At 34.9% G+C, this 21,146-nt stretch overlaps 1 pseudogene across 1 annotated transcript in view; it reads left to right on the forward strand.

Annotated features, from left to right (window-relative positions):
* The window catches only part of LOC101709467 (axonemal dynein light chain domain-containing protein 1-like), a 58,221-nt pseudogene extending 37,943 nt beyond the window's left edge, over positions 1–20,278 (forward strand). The window contains exons 6-14 of the transcript XR_015447588.1: positions 2,108–2,193; positions 4,944–5,000; positions 5,581–5,683; positions 8,457–8,578; positions 9,486–9,625; positions 10,469–10,573; positions 15,825–15,943; positions 19,166–19,269; positions 20,114–20,278. The product of XR_015447588.1 is annotated as an axonemal dynein light chain domain-containing protein 1-like (transcript). The remainder of the gene's footprint in view (positions 1–2,107; positions 2,194–4,943; positions 5,001–5,580; positions 5,684–8,456; positions 8,579–9,485; positions 9,626–10,468; positions 10,574–15,824; positions 15,944–19,165; positions 19,270–20,113) is intronic.
* The last annotated feature ends 868 nt before the right edge of the window (positions 20,279–21,146 follow it).

Raw genomic sequence — 21,146 nt, forward strand, 5'->3', positions numbered from 1 at the left:
AAGAAAACAATACCTTCATATTAGCTTCAAAAATATTAGTATTAAACTAACCAAGGAAATGAAAGACCTCTATAATGAAAATTATAGTACTCTGAAAAAGGAGATTGAATAGAACACCAGAAAATTCAGAGCCATTCTTTGTTCCTGGATAGACAAAACTAATATTGTCAAAATGGCCATATATCAAAACGAATTTGTACATTTAGTGCAAATCCAATCAAAATACCAACATATCATTTCACACAGAACTAGAAAAACAGTCCTACAATTCATATGGAACAGGAAGAGACCCGGAACAGCAAAAGCAATCCTAGGGAAGAAAACCAAAGCAGCAGGCATCACAATCTTGGATCTCAAGCTATATTACAAAGCTATGGTGATTAAAACAGCACGGTACAGCACAAAAATAGATATGTAGATCACAGGAACAGAGTAGAGGATGCAGAATCAATTCCAGGCACACTCAGACATCTTATCTTTGACAAGGGGAGAAAAACAGGCTGAAGAAAAGAGTTCTGCAGCAAATAGTGCTGGGAAAACTAGTTGTCCACATGCAGAAGATTGAATCTAGACCCATCTCTTTTTTTAAATTTAATTTTATTGGTACATTTAAGGTATAAGTATAATGACATTCATCATTGGAAATTTGCACCTTTACATAATCTCTCTTGGTTCTTATTTTTCCCCCTTCCCCTGCCCCCCCCTTTAACCCCTCTACCCCTCCCTATTTACAAAGACTTTGTTTCCATCTTTTCATTTTCTCATATTAATTCCATTTCCTTCTTTCTTTTCCCCTACCCCTCTCACTTCCTCTTCCCCTTTGCCCCTTTTCTTCCTATTTAACATTGTCTATTATATCTTTTACAGACCTGTCTCTTTAACCATGTACTAAACTAAAATTAAAACAATCAAATAACTAGGTATTAAAACAGAACCAATCTGCTGGAAGATGAAATAGGTAAAACTATTGAAGACATAGGCTTAGGGAAGTAGTTTCTGAACAGAACTCCAGTGACACAAGAAATAGAACTAAGAGTCAACAAATGGGATTATATCAAATTAAAGTCTTCTGCACAGCAATAGAAACCACCAACAGAGTAAAAAGACAACCTGTACAATGGGAAAACATTTTTCCAGCTATACCTGCAACAGGACTAATATCTGCAATATGTAAAGAACTTAAAAAAATTTGGACCCCTAAATAAAAGACCCAATCAAAAATATTCAATTGAAATGAATAGACACTTCTCAAGAGGAAACATACAAATGGCTAATAAGTACATGAAGAAATGTCCAACATCTCTGGTCATTAGAGAAATGCAAATTAAAACAGCACTGAGATTCCATCTTACTCCAGAAAGGATGACTATCATCAAGAAATCAAATAACAAATGCTGGCAAAGTTGTGTATGTGTGGAAGGAACCCTCCTACATTATTGGTGGGAATGTAAACTAGAACAACCACTATGGAAATAAGTATGGAATTCCCCAAAGAAGTAGAAATTTCAATTGATCCAGCTTTCCCCTTCTAGATATCCTTCAAAAAGTGTTAAAGATATCATATTATAGTGCTACATGCATACCCATGTTGATAGCAGCACAACTCATAATAGCTAAATCTTGAAAGTGGCCTGTATGTCCACAAACAGTTGAATGGATAAAGAAAATGTGGTGTATACACATAATGGAGTGCTATTCAAGCATAAATAAGGGTAAATTTGAGTCATTTGTAGGAAAATAAGCTTGAGAACATAATATTAAGTGAAATCAGACAGGAAGATCAAATATCACGTGGTTTTTCTTATATATAAAACCCAAAGTATAAATAATTCAGAGCAAAATAAATGATAGATTATAGGAAACAAGAAGCAAATGGGAAGGGATGGAGGAAAAAGGGGGAGGGGGAGGGAAGGGGAAAGGGATGTAGAAGGATTGAGGTGTGATGTGTATGTGTGCAAGCCCTCCAAGAGGAAGGTATTCATTATGTGTCGCACATGTATACTAATAAAAAATACATAGTATCCCTTTGGGGTAGGAATTAGGGTTTGCACAACTCAACTTTCTCATCTATTAATATATTTATTCTTCTCTTTTTTCATTTTTTAAGCCAAAGAGATTAACAAACACTTTAATTCCTGAAGAATTTCATGTTGTGTCAAGTATAGGAGTTTCAGGTTTGGAGTGCTACGATGAGTGAGTATATGACACACATCAAATACCTGACATGTTGAACTATTTTCTCATTCCCATGCCTAGAAAAACCTGGGGACAGCACAGTTGTATCCTGGTGTAATGAGAAAACGCAGGCTAGCTGCCCTAATATAATTGAACAGAGATTTTTAAAAAGCTAATGAAGACTTCATGGTTTGGGATTTTAGTAATTAAATGACTAAATTGTTCTCTGTTCCTTTCTGCAGCTTTAAATTTAAATTTTAAAAACTGGGACTTTGTTCCAAATATTGACTGTATCTTTTAAGTATAGGTCGTACATGGTCATAACCCTGCAGACAAAGGAAAGTAGCCCTTTGAGTCAGAATCTCAGACTGCAGACTTGTCATCTCATTGTCTTTGATTCTCTGCTTATGGGATTGAAAATGAGATCTTGGTTATATTTTCTGAGACAACATTTGAATGTTTCATAGTTTTTTGTTTTGTTTTTGGTACCGGGGATCGAACTCGGGTCCTTGTGCTTGCATGGCCGGTGGTAAGAGCACTGAGCTAAATCCCCACCCCTGAATGTTTCATAGTTTGAAAAAGAACTTTGGATTTTTGTTTGTTTTTTCTTTCTGAGACAGGATCTTGCTATGCAGTTTAGGCTGGCCTTGAGCTCACCAAATGGCCTTGAGCTTTTGGCAGTTCTCTTGCCTCAGCCTCTTGGGTGTTGGCATTATAGGCATGTGCCACCACACCTGACTATAAAACAACTAGAACTTTGGACTAACGTTTTATAATAAAGCATGGAGAAGCAGCCACTCCTTGGTTGTTATGTAATATGTATGTTATATGAGATTTCATTGTGAGAGTGTTTCAAACAACAATTGGCCAAAGACAACCAAGTGGAACTCATTTTTTTGGGTATTTTTAAATTTTAATTTAATTCCAAACTCATGAAAAAGTTGTAAAAACAAGACAAGGAATTCCAATATACCTTCTTTCCTGATTCTAAATGTTTGTTATATTTGGCCTCATTTGCTTTTACACACATACACTCACACATGAATGTAAAACTATTTAAGAGTAAATTTGAGGGCCGGGGATTTAGCTCCATGGTTACACTGCTTGTAGCACAAGTGCAAGGACCCAAGTTTGATCCCCAGTACTAAAAAAAAAAAAAAAAGAGTAAATTTAAGACATCATATTCCTGTACTACCGAATAATGAAATGTATATTTCCTGGAAATCCATTAGTTATGGATCTTTGGATGACTTTTTTAAGCTACATCTTTTTTTTTTATATTTATTAGCTGGTAGTTTACCACCTAGACTCATTGATTTCTGTTATATTTGATGGTTTTTTTAGTAGTGCTTGAACTATGTGACATTGTTTAGGAATTTTTAAAATTAGTGTATATTTTAATATAGAATAGTGATGTTTATTTTGGGGAATTGGTACATGCATATAACATATGTTGATTTTCAATCCCTTTCCTCCTGTTTTCCCTTTTCTCTCTACTCCCCCATCACCTTCCCTATTTCCAAGAATCTACCTTCTAGGTTCCTGTCATCTCTCCTTTATTAGTTTAGTTAGTTAGATTATTTTTGAGATAGGGTCTCATCATGTAGTTCAGGCTAACCTTGAACTCACTATATGTAGCCCAGGCTGGCCTCAAACTCATGGCAGTCCTCCTGCCTCAGCCTCCCAAGTGCTGGATTTATAGGCATGTGTCACCATACCCAGCTTTAGTCTGTTTCTTTTTAAAGCTTATTTATTTATTTTGATACCAGGGATCAAACTTAGGACCTTGTGCTTGTAAGGCAGGCAGTGGCACCACAGAGCTAAATCCCCAGCCCTCTTAGTCTGTTTATTTATATTTTAGGTTTCTTGTATAAGACAAAAAGTAATATTTAACTTTCTGAGTCTAGCTTATTTTTCTTACGGTGATGGTCTCAAGTTCCATCCATTTTCTGCAGATGACCTGATTTCATCTTTCATTGTGACCAAATAATATTCCCGTGTGTATATATACTGCATTTTCTATATCCATTCATGAGTTTGTGGGCATCTAGGTTGTTTCTGGGGCTTAGCTATTGTGAATTATGCCACTATAAACACATATATATGTATCACTATAATATTATGTCTTTAATTCTTCTGAGAACATACCCAGAAGTGGTAATGCTGGGTCATTATTTCTATTTCTAGTTACTTTCAGGAATTTCCATACTGATATCAGTAGCTATACTAGTTTACCTTCTCACCAAAGAAACAGGAGGGTTTCTTTTTCCTCCAGATGTTCATTTGTTGTATTTTGTGTTCTTCTTCTCTTTTTTTTTTTTTTTTTGTACCAGGAATTGAACTCAGGATCTTGTGCTTGCTAGGCAGCTAAATCCCCAGCCCCATATTTTGTGTTCTTAATGACAGCCATGCTGATTGGGATAAAATGACATCTCAAAATTGTTCTGATTTGTATTTCCCTAATGGCTAATGATGTTGAATATTTTAATGTATCTAATGTACTTCATATACCACTTGTACTTTTTTTGAGAAGCGTCCATTCAGTTCATTTGTCCTTTTTTTGATTGAGTCATTTATTTTGGGAGGGTTAGCTCTTCAGTTCTTTATATATTCTTGGTATTAATCCTCAGTGGGAAGAGATGCTCTCTGTGCTGCTAAGGCCAGAGCCAGCCCCTTGTGCATGCTAAGCACATCATCAAACGCTGAGCTACATCCCCAGGCCCCAATCATTCTCTTAAAATAACATGTTCTTCTCTTATTCATTGTAGCAAATATACTACTCTTCTCACGGATAGTGAAAACAGGCTATTGCTCTTCCCATCCATGTACGTATGGTTTATTTTACAGTGTTATTTAGAAAGAATGATTATGTTCACATGTATTCTTTTTGTTGATATTTTATTAAACAAAAGTATAGCAGGAACCCAAGACAATAATTTTGTATTGTTCTATTATCTAATTAGTTGTTTTCACATGTCCAATTGCATATTCAAATCTACATAAGTGTAAATAGTATTTAGTATGAAACAGTTATATTCTACATTTAACGATTAGTATTTTGTTGCGGTCTTCTTTCGTTTGTCCTTTTTCTTCTCTCACACTGGGTGTTGGTCTCTCCACATTTTTCATATGTTCTAACCATCTTAGATAATAGTTATATAGAATCTTTGGAGGGGAGAATTATTTTCTTTTAAGAAAAAGATCATACTATTTACATGTTTTCTTGGTTTTTAAAAATTCTATTACTAATATCCCACTAGATGAATAGATACAGGTCTAGTGCTTTGAAATATTACTGTTAATATTCCATAATTATGTATTTTATTTATACATTTTATATTCTTTTTGTTATTTGAGCATGAGATGTTAAAATGTTATTTACATTTTGGCCACCTAATCTTCTAGGAAACGTAATAGAAGAGTGGAAGTGGTCCAACTGACTGAAGTGATGAACACTATGCTAGAGAGGGCTGGTGTAGAAAATGAGGAATATGCAGGACCAACCAAAGTAATTGCAAAAAATCAGTGTAATTCAGTGTTCAAGAGCACGGGCTCTGGAGGCAGAGTGCCTGGGTTAGAATAAAAACAAACATAAAGTACCCAGAAAAGTGCCTGGCATGTGATAAAATTGTATAATTAATTATTAGTATAGTCAATCATTATTTAATAATAAGGATGTTTTCTGAGAAATGCATCATTAGACAATTTTGTCATTGTGAGAACATCATTACACAAACCTACCTGGTGTAGCTGTCTGCGCACATAGGCTGTATGATGTAGCGTATGACTACAGCAAATTAACTATACTGACTGCTATAGGCACTTGTAATACAATGGCAAGTATTTGTGCATCATCTTCTGGGACCACTGTCATATATGTGGTCTGTTGTTTACTCAAATGTCATTATGTATCACATGACTGTATTGTTACATGTGTCACTGAACATGGGCACCACTGCTTGTAAGATCCTTATTATGTATTTATTTTCAATTGATATATAATAATTGTGTATATTTATGAGATAAGTAGGATATTTGAATATATGTCTAAAACTTGGAATGATCAGACTGGAGTAATTGGCATAGCCAGCACCTCTAACATTTATCATTTCTTTGTGTTGTGAACATTTAAAATCCTCTGCATGGGGTATGTTGAAATATACAAGTAATTGTCAGTTATACTTATGCTATTGTGCTATGGAACATTAGAAATTATTAACCATTAACCATTCTCTCTCTATCCCTTTCCCAGGCTCTGGTAACCATTATTCTACTTTCTACTTCTATGAGATCAGTGTTTTTACCTTCCATGTATAAGTGAGAAGATACAGTGCCTGCCTTTTTGTGCTTGACTTATTTTACCTAACACAGTGTGTAATCATGGGATAGCATGCCTTTTTACGGCTAAGTAGTATTCCATTATGTATGTGCACCACATTTTCTTTATCCATTCTTTGCTTCATTCAATTTCCACTTTTTTACTGTTATGAATAGTAGTGTAATAAATACAGAAGTGCAGCTGTCTCCCTGACACACTAATTTTCTTTCCTTTGGATATATTTCTAAGTAGAGGGATTTCTGGATCATACTGTAGTTGTATTTGTAGTGTTTTGAAGAACCCCTATACTGTTTTCCATAGTGGCTATACTAATTTACATTCCCTCTAAAATGTGTGCTTCCCTTTTAGAGTATCCTTACCAGCATTTATTATTTTCTTTAAAAGACTTCATTTCTTTATATACTACTAAAAAACTCTGCCAGTTAAACCATGCTTTCTTACCACTTGTAACTTTTATTTTGTACTTAATGAAAAAACTCTTCAACTTTACATAGAAATTTTTTTTCTTTATTAGGGCTATTTCTTTCTTTCTTTCTTTCTTTTTATTTTTTATTTTTTTGGTACTGAGGATCGAACTTGGGACCTTGTGCTTGCAAGGCAGGTGCTGGAACCACTGATCTAAATCCCTGGCCTGGGGCTATTTCTTTTTTGTTTGATATATTTTTTACTTGTATAGTGTTTAAACCTTACAAAAAATTTAGTAGAAGATAATCTGATGGAGCCTTTACCCAGTGCCTTAGTCTATCTTCTGCTGCTATAATGGAGTACACAATGTCTCAAATTTATAAACAGTAGGAGTTTATTTGACTCATGGATCTGGAGGCTGTGTGGCAGCAGCATCTGGCAAGGGCTTTCATGCTACATCAACCATGGTGGAAGGTGGAAGGGCAAGTGATCTCATAAAATAGGGAGAAGAAATTGGCCTGAAGTAAGTAGGAGGCTATTTCTGTGATGATGACAGCATTAATCCACTTATAAGGCCAGAGCCGTCATGTTCTAATCACCCCTTAAAGGCCCACCTTTTGTTTTTGTTTGGTTTTTGGGACAGGGTCTTGCTATGGAGTTCAGGCTGGTCTTGAACTCACTATGTAGCTCATGCCATCCTTGAACTCGCAGTGATCCTCCTGCCTTAGCCCCATGCTGGGATTACAGATATGTGCCACCACATGTGGCCACAAGTCCTACCTTTTAATATTGTTATAATAGCAGTTAAATGTCAGCATATATTTTGAAGGGTCATTCAAGTCTAGCACCCAAATTCTCCCACCTGTTATTTACATGGTTCCCTATTTGTTTTTTCATCCTCATTCCCTATTGTATATGCATAGTTTCTTTCTGGTCTATTCTAAATTGGAGACATCTAGCCTCTACTACCATATATCATAGGGTTTATTTGTACCAATAAGGACATTCTCTCAAATATCCATAGTATTAAAATCAGGACATTACCTAGCATAGTCCATAGCCAAATTTCATCTTTCATCAGTTATCCCTGTAATGGCTTTCAAAGCTACTTCCGCTTAGCCTGGCATCTGAGCATCACAGAGCACTTCTAGTTATCATGTTCCTTTAGACACAGTTCTGTGGCCTTTATTGTTTTTCTTGACCTTGATCATTTTGAACAGCACAGGCCAGTTATTCTGTCAGATATTCCTTAGTTTTGGCTTGTCTGATGTGTGCTCATGGTTACATTCATGTTTTAAAAGTTTTTGGAAGGCATAGCATACCAGCGATATTGTCACCTCAGTGTGCCATACAAAAATGTGTACAATTAGACAGATTTTAAAAATCATATATTATTTTGTGTGTGTATATATGTGAAAAAGCAATGAAATAAATTAATCCTGTTACTAAAACTTGTTCAGAGTTCTCACCTCCTAAAATGTCTTTTTAACTGTTAATACTATCATAAGTACTGATTATTTTACTTATCTTTGGCCAGATGCACCAGCTATTACATACGTTAAAGAAGGAGCAGAGCATCTACAACACAGTATTTCATGAACTTATTCGACAAGTCAGTGTGGACTGTGCAGATAGAGGAGAACTACTGTCCAAAATCAGGTTAGAGCTATTGTTAGTCTTTTATTTGTTTCTTTTTTTTTTTGGTAGTACTTAGGACTGAACCCTGGAATTATAGATGTGTACCACCATGTGGGCTCCTTTTTATTTTTAATTTTGAAACAGAGTCTCCTTAAGTTGTCCACATTGGGCTCAGACTTGCAGTCCTCCTGCCTCAGCCTCTTGAGCTGCTCAAATTACAGGCATGTGCCACTGTGGTTGGCCTAGTTTCCTTTTGAATTTTATTTTATTTTATTTTGTTACCGGGGATCAAACTCAGGACCTTGGACTTGCCAGGCAGGCAGCAGAACCACTGAACTAAATCCCAGGCCCTACAAGTCTCTTATTAGATAACATAGTTTGAAAATACTGTCTCTCATTCTCTGTGTAGTCGTTACTTAATGGTGATGTATGATGTGTGTAAAGTTCAGACTCTGATGAATCTAATTTGTTTGGGTTTTTGTTGTTGCTTGTGCTTTTTGTATCATATCTAAAATCCCATTACCATCCCATTGTCCCTTTGTTATCTGTTCCAGAGGTTCCTTTACAGGAAAGTTTAAAAATTATAATTCAGTTTCTTGGATATATAATATATATATATATATATATATGTTATCTTCACATTCTTTTTTAAAAAATTAATTTTATTGGTACATTTTAGGTATATAGTATTATGACATTCATCATTGGAGATTTGTACCTTTACATAATCTCTCTTGATTCTTATTTTTTCCCCCTTCCCCTGCCCTCCCTTCACCCCCTCCACCCCTCCCTATCTACAAAGACTTTGTTTCCATTTTTTCATTTTCTCATGTTAATTCTATTCCCGTCTTTCCTTTCCCTTATCCCTCCCATTTCCCCTTCCCCTTTGCACCTTTTGCATGGTGTGTTTCCCTTGTTTCTTATACAGAGAGAGGTATGTGCAGATGCTTGACCAAATTGCCAGGTAGATGATTGAATTCATAAGGAGTTGGTAACTCAGTCAATAATGAATCAGTGCATTTTAGAAGAACTGTATAATTTCAAGAATGTTATTGAGGAATTGACCAGGTAAAAACTGATTATCTTGAATACAACATTCAGAGCCATGTCTTTAAATAAAGGAAAAGATATTCATAGAAAGTGGAATGGTTAAAGGTGAAGACTCTTTTGTCTCCTCTTCATGTTTAGGAAGAGAACTGCAAGAACTGGATATTGTAAATAGATGCAGAGAAGTGGGTTATGTAGTTTATCACAAAATTCAGGCTTTGTATATATTTGACAGGGAAGAGACTCTCTTCCAAGATACAGATGTTTACCTTTATCAGGTTTACAGAGTAGTATAGGAATTATGGACATTAAGATTCAAATACCAAAGAGAATAAGCATTCTATAGCAATCAAGGACAGGTTAGTGATCATCTAACTGTGGTATGATGCTTAGTGGCGAGAATAAAGGGGACAGGATAAACAGACCAGCGGGTGAGGCAGAGCAATGTGGCAGCCTTGTCTGTCAGTATCGGCCTGCACTGTATTCCAGAGGATGCCCCCACCATGTCTTCTTTCTTCCTTTTCTTGGCAGCTTGATTCTTTTGCCAAGCTTGGCAAGATTCCATCTAGAATTGCACTAGATTTCTTATTTTGGGTTATAAAGTGGAAAAACTAGAAAACCAAGAAGATGTCTGAGTGTAAATCTGATTTCCTGGGTAGAAACTTTGGAAGTCTCCAATTATGAATTTGAAATTTCTTTTCCTTCTTTCCTTCCTTCCTTCCCTCTTTTCTTTCCTTTCTTTCTTTCTTTCTTTTTTTTTTTGGTACTGGGGATCGAACCCAGGACCTTGTGCTTACAAGGCAGGCACTGTGCTACTGAGCTAAATCCCCAGCCCAAATTTGAAATTTCTTTGCTTTGTTTCAGAGAACTGTGTCTGGTTCAGTCACGTTATATGAAATTAACAAAAGAAGCAGAGAAAGCCCACAAGGATTTGGCACAAGCTGTTTTAGATGCTGAAAAGAATGCCAGGTGGGTTGCTTAAAGTTTATGTACCATATGTTGGGGAAATTATATATCACTTCTGAAGTAATATGAGGTCTGCCCAAAAAAGGTATACATCAAGAAAAGAAAAACTTGTATAAATATTTTAATACTAAATTTATTGAGATCATGAAGTTAATATAACTTATGGGCCTGGGGATTTAGCTCAGTGGCATTGTGCTTGCCTTGCAATCCCTGGTACCGGAAAAAAAAAAAAGTTAACACAAGTTATCTTTGGCCTCTACAATTACAAGAGGTGCTCAAAGTGATGGCCGTTAGCATCTAGACATTTATTAGTAAAACAGACTGTTGAAGTGTGTATATATTTTTTGGGTGGACTCTGTATACATGATACCAACTTCTTGAAAAACACACAGTTTCTAAAAACACATATAGCTTCTTTATCTGACTTTAGTTGATTTCTCATTCTAGGTGGAAAGAAAATAAAACCTGTTTTTTTCTCTGGGAGCATACAGATTGTTGGTTTCAGCATCGATCATTTTGTTGAATGAAGTTTGCAGGCTGTTACTTTCAGGTTTTTTAGGAGAAGGTAAGTGAAGGAGTGTGCATAGCACAAACTCTAGAACCGTACTGCTTGCTGTGCAACTTTGGGCAAGTCACATAACTATTCTGGGCTTCTGTTTACCTCCATAAATAATTGGGATTTTAATATTACCTATTTTTAGGGTTATTATGAGGATGAAAATTGTTAATATAAATGACACATTTAGAATAGTACCTGGCACCTGAGTATTCAGTGCTGACAGAAGAGATACTTTTATTTTAGTACCTTTCTGTAAAATTTTATGTTATGAAATATTTCAAATATTCAGAAATATAAAACATTATAATGAACACTCCTGAAATACCTTGAATTACTGAATGTTAGCTATTATAGTGTACTTTTTTTTTTTTTTTGGAGACAGGATCTTGCTTTGTAGTTCATGCTAGCCTTGACCTCACTATATAGTTCAGTGTGGCCTCAAACTCCTAGCAATTCTCCTGCTTCAGCCTCCCGAGTGCTGGGATTACAGCCATGTGCCACCATGCCCAGCTATGAATGTTAACTATTACAATGGTGCCTCAGTTCACGAACTTAATTATCTCCACAATTCTGGTCACAAACTGAATTAGACGAGAACTGAATCAAATTTCCCCACAAGTCATCATCGAACCTTACTACTGAATTTCATTTGGTTGTTGTGCAATTCAATTTACAACCAGAACTGTAAAAGTTTGTGAACCAAAGTAATGCTGTATTTCATACTTGCTTCATACCTTTTATTTAGGAAACTGAATTTTATAGAAGCACTTGAAATTAAAAAAAATACTTCTTTGCATTATCTTCCTTCTCTTTCCAGAGTTAATTACTAGTCAGCAGATGTTATGTAACTTTCCTGTCCACTTTTTTATATTTCACTATATATTTACATATCAAAAACAATATAGTATATTGTTTCATGTATTTTCAAAATTTAGTTTTACCAACCAAAACTATGCTTTTATGATTTGTCCATTCTAATGCATATAGAATAAACTATTTTTATTGCTATCTAACATTAAATTATATGACTAAATAATCATGCATCTATTTCTCAGAAATTGATTGTTCAATTAATATTTTATTACTAATATAGCTAACATTTATGAAGTACTTGCTATATGTCAGGCACTATACTAAGCTCTTAGCTATGCCAACTCCTCCAGGGAGTGTTATAATATACGTCTTGTAAATCTCTCCTCTTTTTTTTGTTTTTGGTACCAGGGATCAGAACTCAGGTCCTTGCACTTGCGCAGCAGGCGGCGAAACCATGGAGCTAAATCCCCTGCCCTCCTCGTTTGAGAGTTTTCTAGGGGTATAAACCTAGAAGTAGACATGCCTATCCTTATCCTTGCTAAATTTTATGAAAGTGTTCCACATAGTGGTTGTACCAATGTGTCAGTCAGTGTATGAGACCTCTATTTTGTCCACATCTTTCACCAGTGTGCTGTGCATGAGACTGCTTTTCCTAGGGGTATAGGTGAGTTTAGTAGTTCTGTTTTAAATTTAGTGAATCGACTCCATCTTAAAGTTTTTGCTGTATTTCAGAGGTTAGCAAACTTCCTATACAGGGCCAGATAGTAAGATAGGGTTTCTGACAAAACTGTTAACCTTTGTAACATGAGCTGTTGTAGAAACAAAGCAACCAAGGACAATATGTGAACCTGCTTGTGCCTCTTAAAGCTTTATTTATTGACACTAAAAGTTGAATTTTGGGCCAGGGATGTAGCTCAGTGGTTTTGCTGCCTGCCTAGCAAGCTCAAGGTCCTGAGTTCGAACTCTGGTATCAAAAAAAATTGAATTTCATAAAATTTTCATTTGTTATGAAAAAATATTCTGTTTTTTAACCAGCCAAAAATATAAAAAAGAATATTAAAATGTAAAAACTAAAGGTGTAAAATTCTTAGCTCATCGATCATACAAATATACAAATGGTAGGCAGATTTAACCTACAGGCTCTTAAGTTCGCTAACCCTAGACTCCTTTTCTGCTAAAATTTTATTTACTAGAGGCTATTGTATACAAAAGGATATATTTGATTGCATTTTATTTTTTTATTTCATTAAAAATAAAATGACAAAGTATATGTGTCATAAAATTTTTAAAAAATACAAACAAAAATGAAGAAAAATCAGTGTCATAACCCACAGATTACTACTCTAAATACCGTTGCTCAGATTATGTAATTTCTCTGCTCAAAACTGTGCATGACCAGGATGGGATTTAGCTCAGTAGCTCTGCTGCCTGCCTCGAAAGCACAAGGTCCCAAGTTCTATCCCTGGTACCAAGAACAAAAACGAAAGCCAAAAAAACAAAAACAAAAGTGTGCATTACCTCTCCATCTAAATAAACAGCAATTTTTTTTTCTTTTTTTTTGGTACTGGGGGTCGAACTCGGGTCCTTGTGCTTTCGAGGCAGGCGCCGGAACCACTGAGCTAAATCCCTGGCCCTTGTTTTTTGGTTTTTGGTTTTTTGGTACCAGGGATCTCTCTTGCAAGGCAGACATGGTGCCACTGAGCTAAATCCCTGGCCCAGCAGTGCTTTTAAAATGGCTTTATAAGAGCCAATATATCTAAATTTCTCTGAGCTTTCCTGCTTTATTCTGGACACACTGGCCTTTATTGAACACAAAAGAATCCTCTGCTCTTGTAAAACTGTGCAGCATCCTTCCTCCTTCCTTAAGTCCTTTACTCAAATGTCATTTTCTCAGTAAGATCTTTATTGATTGCTTTATTATTTAAAATTGCACACAGTTTGCATTCCCAATCTTCTTTCTCTGACCTTTTGTTGTTGTTGTTCCTTGTTTTTTGAGCCAGGGCCTCACTGTATAGTTTAGGGTGGGCTTGCACTCACTGTGTAACCCAGGCTGGCCTCAAATGCATGGTGATCCTCCTGTCACAGGCTCCCAAGTGCTGGGACTAGAGGTGTGTGCCACCACACCTACCTCTCTTATTTATTTTTATCCATTTTATCACTACCTAATGTATTTTACTTTGTTTATTGTCTCTCCATTAAGGGCAAAGATTTGTCTTGTTTTGAATAGTACCTACTATAGCATAGGCACTACACAGATAGCTGTTGAATGAATTAAAACAAAATACACAACAAAAGCTGGGCTTGGTGGTACATGCCTATAATCCTAGCACTCTGGAGGCTGAGGCAAGAGAATTGTTAAATTCCAGCCCAGACTGTGTAAGTTAGTGACTTAGCAAGACCCTGTCTCAAAATAAAAATAAATAAAATAAAATAACATAAAATAAAAAGATCTGGAGATAGAGCTTAGTGCAAAGCTTGGGTTCAATCCTCATTACCATGCGCAATCATACACGGAACAAAAAACCTAGAACTTTTTAATGCTAATGACCATTTTAAGGAAAATAAATATTTTTTTTTCAAACTAGAGAATTTTGGTGGTTCTAGTGTAGGACTTTTTTTGGGGGGGTGGGGTGGGGGTAGTATGGGGGATTGACCCTAGTGTCTTGACACTGAACTAAGACCCCAGACTTTCTTTTATTTTTCCTTTGAGATAGGACTTCACTGAGTTGGTAAGTTGGTTGGGCTGGGCTCCAATTGTGTTCTCACTGCTAGTATTATTTTTGTAAACATTATTTTGGTATACTATTTCCTTTTTCCTATGTATTTTTAATAGAATGAAATCAAGTTGAATATATCATTTTATCACTTGGATTTTATTCATTTTATATTATAATGTGAAATTTTCCCATGTACCAAAATATTAAGAACCTGATCTTTTTAGCTGCAGTGTTTTCATCATATTTGATCATATTTTATCTGACCAATCTTTCCCTTTTGTTGGACATTGAGGTTGTTTCTGAATTTTTTGCTTTTTCTGTTATAAATAAGGATAATTAATTCCTTAAAAAATCGATATCTAATTTTCAGACAGTAAAGTGCACAATCTTAAAGATTTCTTTTCAGTTACTTTGAACAAATAGAAGCTTACAGATGGAGGAAGATGTAAGAACTGATATGGTGGCTCTTGATTTGCACTAAGAATAGAATTCTGTGTTGCTGGCCCTTAAATCTTATAGCAAAATGAACATGTCTTAGGAGGAAGAGTTCCAAAAGATTTATGAACTTGTCACTTTTAAAAATTCTGTATTTGAATTTAATCTCAGAAGGACTTTTAGTTCTAAGAGAAGTTTCAGTGTAAATTAGAAGGGAAAGATATGGCTGGTAGACATGAAGAAGTAATATTTTAAAAAGAATTAAATAAGTACTCAATTATAATTAAGTCTTTGGATAGCTAGGAGAGATTTTTTTAAAAAACATCTTCTGTCAGTTATGTATAATTTTAAAAATTGGTGGTTCACAGTTATTGGGCTTTATACCTTTAATAAAGAATCCTAAGTTTATGTGCAAAGAAGCTTAAAAAAACAGCTACATTAATGTTACTTGTATTCCTAAATTTTTATTAGATATAGTGAAAAATTCTACTCAATAAAGGAGAAGGATGAAAAGTATTTAGAGCAGGGAATATTACATTGGATTTTTTACTTTCATATGATTTTATAAGATTTAGAATTGAAATTTGAATATTTTTTCTTCTATTTTACTATATATTTTTTCAATATATCCAGCAATTATACTACAGTTTAATGGAATAAATTGCCTGTTTTGTAGCAGAGTTTTAAAAACTTTGTTTGTATAGCTGTTTCTTAATTATTTTGCTTTTAGGATTGTAGAAGAGTACCATGACTGATATACATTACAAAGAGGAAGGATTGGCACTGATAGTAAACAGTTAATGGAAGAAAGAGATATCTGGAGCTCAGCCACATATAAGTTGGCCCTAAATATTTGTTCATCTGGACTCACAACTCAAACTTCTTTATTAGCTAAAGTTTCATTTTATAATTTCTCTTTTTTTGATACCGGGGATTGAACTCAGAACCTTGCGTTTGTTAGGCAGGCGCCGGAACCACTGAGCTAAATCCCTGACCCTCGTTTTATAATTTTTAACAATAGAGACAAAAATTGATTTAAAAGGTGGCTTTTAATTATTGATGCATAATGTAGCTTTTGTGGATCTTAAAAGTGGGTAGTTAAATTTTTTTGTTGTTTGTTTCCCCCCACGGTTGGGTACATATCTGTTGTACAATTCAGGGCTCTTTTTTTTCACCAGAATCTGTAAAGCACAACCAAGTATTCTTTTTTTGCTGGTAGTGTTTGGGAACATGTTAAAAATTTCAACTTTAATTGATACTAATAGTAAACTAGAAAAGATGGTTTTAGGCTTTATATAAAGTAAACATATTAGGATCATTGGATATCACACAGTATTTTTATTACATTGGTACACAAATGTGAAATACGGTAGCCTGTGGAACATGTTGGCTTTGGAGAACTACCAGCAAAGTTCCACTGTATTCTATATTTCTAAAATGTTTACCTGTTGGTTGCCTATTCTGATGTCTGGTATTTGTAGGTATTACAAGTGAATTATGACCCATATAGATTAAAAGATTGCTCCAGTTTGATTGGTTCTTTAGTCCACTGGTGTCAGGTCACAGGGTTCTCCATAGAAGCCTGCATAATATACTTGCATTAGAGTTCTGCATTAGACCCTACTCTGTGTAGTAGCTTTTGGATGAAAATGTAGCAGACATCTCTGTCAAAGTGTGAAGATATCCAAAGCTAGAGAGAAAGGTAACATACTGTATGGTGAAATCAAGACTTGTGCATTTGGGGAACTTCATTAACTTGACAGAGGTCATTATTAGATTTCTAGAGCATTAATGGGGATATGTTAGAGACATTCCAAAAAGAACAGACCTGAGGATCAGTGGAACAGACTAGAAGATGCAGAAACAACTCTGGACATACTCAGCCACCTAATCTTTGATGAAGGAGCCAAACACCTTCACTGGAAGAAAGATAGCCCCTTTAATAAATGGTGCTGGGAAACCTGGCTTTCCACATGCCAAAGATTGAAAATAGACCCATATCTCTCACCATGTACTAACCTAAAATCAAAATGGATCAAAGATCTAAGCATTAAAGCAGAAACAATCTCCTGGAAGAGAAAATAAGTAGAATACATGAGGATATAAGAGCAGGCAAAGGCTTCATGAACAATACCCAGACTGCACAGGAAATACTACAAAGAATCAGCAGTAGGACCTCATCTTATTAAAAGGCTTTTGGACAGCAAGAGAAACCACCGATGGAATTGAGACAACTGACAGCGTGGGAAATATTTTTTTACCAGCTGTTCATCAGACAAAGAACTACCATCTAGAATATATAAAGAACTCAAAAAAAAAAAAATCACACCCCCCAAATTTAAACACTCAATTCAAAAGTAGGTATCTGAAATGAAAAGCACTTCTCAGGTGTGAAGTAGAAACACAAATATATGAAAAAATGTTCAACATCACCGGGCATTCATGAAATGCAAATTAAAACAACACTGAGATTCCATCTCTCTCCAGAAAGAATGGCTGTTATCAAGAAATCAACCAATAACAAATGCTGGAGGGACTGTGGGGAAAAAGGAACCCTTCTCCACTGTTGGTGGGAGTGTAGACTGGTGCAACCACTGTGGAAATCAGTGTGGAGATTCCTCAGAAAACTAAAACTAGAGGTTCCATTTGACCCAGCTATTTCTCTTTTTGGTATCTTCCTGCAAGAATTAAAAGTATCACACCACAGCGATACATGCACACCCACACTTATGGCAATACAGTTTGTAATAGCTAAATCTTGGAAGTAGCCCAAATGCTCATCAATTGATGAGTGGATAAAGAAGATGTGGTTTTTAAAAAAATAAATTTTATTTTATCTCATTCCCCCCCTTAAGTCCCCTCCCTTCCCTGTGTACAAAACTTTGTTTCCATTTTTTCTATTTTCACATCCCTTCCTTTCTCTCTCCTCTTTTATTCCCCTTCCCATTTGAACACTTTCTTCCCATTTCCCAACATCCATTATACATTTCACTCCTTAGTTCCATAATTCTTATTTCCACATTCAGTTTCTCACACCAGAGAAACAAAGCAATGTATTTTTCATATACAGTGTAGTACTACTTTGCCATAAAGAAGGATGAGCTTCAGACATTTATAGCTAAATGGATGGATCTTGAGACCATACTCTGAAGTGAAATAAATCAAACAGACATGTTTAAATGCTGCATTGTTTCTCTGGTGTGAGAAACTGAAAGTGGGAATAAGTACTAAAATATATAATAGATTTTGGGAAATGGGAAATGGAAAGAAAATGTTCCAGTGGGACGGGGAACAAGGGAGGAGGGAGGGAGAAAAGAAGGAAGGAAAGGACAAGAAAAGTGAAAATAGAAGGAAAAAATAGAAACAAAGCTTTTGTACATAGGGAAGGGAGGGGGCTTGAGGGGGTGGGGGATGGAAAAAAGGGGCGGGATGTACCATATACAGGTGAAAGGTATTCCCATTGGAGAGGAAAAGAGATTTATTTATTACTTCATTTTCACTCACATTCACTCATGAGTATACAGGCGATATTTCTAGAAGTTATATGACATGAGATATTGCAACAGTTTGATTGTAGAAGCAAATATGAGAATCCAGCTCTATTCTTTTAAGAGACATAAAGGATATTTATAAAAATGTTGAAAAAAATGGTACCTTTGTCACTATTTTTTGAAAAATGTTATGTTTTTATAAAATACTATTTACATTAACGTGAGTTTATTAATGCTTAAATGAATTAGATTCATATTGTAAATAATTTTAGCTTAGTTTTTAGTGTAGCAAATGTCACTAGATATAATCTATGTAAATAAAAGCACTTTAGAGTCCTCAGTAATTTTTAACAGCATTAAAGTGTCTTGAGATAAAATTGTTTAGAACATATACTCTATTTTAGTTTGGTTCCAGTTCTGTGGTTTCAGAAAATGTGAATTTGTGATTCATATTAGTTGATTTAAATAAGAAATTTTGGTTAATTCAATTATTCATGAAAGATTGACTTTGAAATAACTGTAATAAATTATAGTGGTTTGTTAATGTACTTGGTTCCTGATTAGAGTACATTATTTTTATAGGTAATTGAAAGTAATGGAGTCATATTGGCCAAAAGTCTCTGCCTCAATGAAAAAAGCTGTAATAAATATACTAAGCATTTCATCACATTGCTGTCAAACAAGGTAAGGCTCAGTTTACTTAAGTAATGAGAGAAAAGACTCCCAAGTATTGAGGTGTCAGACAATTGGGACTTGCTTTGCTAAATTTATGAATTTTTAAATATAGTTTTGTATTTGTGCTTTATTGTGGGCAGAATGAAAAAAATCTAAGGTAAATAAATCCTCTTATTTCCTTATTTATATTCTATTGTAATTAAAATAATTTGTTTTATAATACTACAAAGTTATTCATATTTGTTTTTTCATACAATAAAAGTAAGTAGCTTTATTTATTGAAATAGTTGTATTATCAAAGTATTCTATGCAATTTTTTGAGAAATTCAGTGAGTATTGTAGGGAGAAAAAGAAAGAGCTGGCATTTGTGTGTTTCTACTCAACAAACCATTTATATCAATCATTTTCATTTAACTCTTAAAACAATCCTTTAAGACATGTATTGGTGACTTTATTTTATGAATAATAAAAATTAACTTCAAATAAAATAAATGCTATCCAAGGCTTTACAGCCATTAAATGTGTAGGATTCATATTTGGTTCTGTGTGGTTTGATGGTTTCTATTCTTTCCAGTGTACTCTACGGCCCCTGTGAAAGTCCTACAGGAAAATTAGGGTCATGGGGAAAAAAAATCTTCTCCTTGATATTGTGCTAATACTTTATGTGTCATTGAAAGCCCATCACCAAACAAACACGTCATTGATGTTTTGAAAGAGTAATATTGTCTCATTTTCTCAGATTTATTTCCTATGTATTTCTCTAGTTTTACAGTATTACTACTGTATATATTGTCTGTTGTATGTTAATAAATACTTGTTATATGAATAAATAAATTGATTCTATGCATTTTAGGACACTGCAGACCTTGCATTGTTGCAGAAATTGACACACAAATGGAGAAACTTACTGAGCAGATTTAAACAGGATGTGGAACAAACGGAAGAGTCTACAAGGGAGAAATTGCAAATTGTTAAGGATGGCCTTATCAAATGGCAGTAGTTCTATGAAAATAAGTGAGTCTCTAAGAATCCTCTTTTTCTGATTATAGCATGTCTAAATAACTCAGTACAATTCTCATTCTGTCTCTCTCTGTCCACACCCCTCCTCCTACCTTATAATTACTTAAACATTGATTTTTGTGGAGGTAACCAGAGTCACTTACTAGGGCAAATCTTGTTAAGGACCTTGAACACTCTGATGCTTTCTAGTGATAATTAACAGTACTTCCTGATCGGCCTGCTCAACTGTTGCTTCCGTCATTTAAGTCTACCTCCTTTTTTTTTTTTTGCACTTTATTAAATTCTCTTATTGGTACATTGTAGGTATACAACACAATTACATTTCTCATTGGGAATTGTACCTTTACATAATGCATCTTGGTTCTTATTTTTTCCCCATTCCTAGCCCTCCCTTCACCCCCTCTACCCTTCCCTATTTACAAAGACTTTATTTCCATTTTTTCCATTTCTCATCATTTTTCCTTTCTCTTCTTTCCTTTTCCCTGCCTCTCCCACTACCCCTACCCCTTTGGACCTTTTCTTCCTATTTTGCATTATTGATTATTCATTCTAATCATTGGTACATTTTAGGTATACAATATAATGACATTCATCATTGGAAATTTGCACCTTTACATAATCTCTCTTGGTTCTTATTTTTCACCCTTGCCCAGCCCTCCCTTCAACCCACCTCTTTTTTATCTTTTTTTTTTTTGTACTGGGGATCGAACTTGGGGCCTTGTGCTTGCAAGGCAGGCGGTGGCACCACTTTTCTATCTTTTTAAAATAAAGTCAATTTATTTCATTACTTTTGGAAAACTTGAGTGTCTGGATCCCATCTGCAAATTCTGTAGCACAGTGTATGTGCAGAAAAGTAGAATCAATGT

This window comes from Heterocephalus glaber, unplaced genomic scaffold (assembly GCF_053883595.1).
Source record: "Heterocephalus glaber isolate CG9 unplaced genomic scaffold, H.glaber_assembly_v1.0 deba00000470, whole genome shotgun sequence".
Classification (NCBI taxonomy): domain Eukaryota; kingdom Metazoa; phylum Chordata; class Mammalia; order Rodentia; family Bathyergidae; genus Heterocephalus; species Heterocephalus glaber.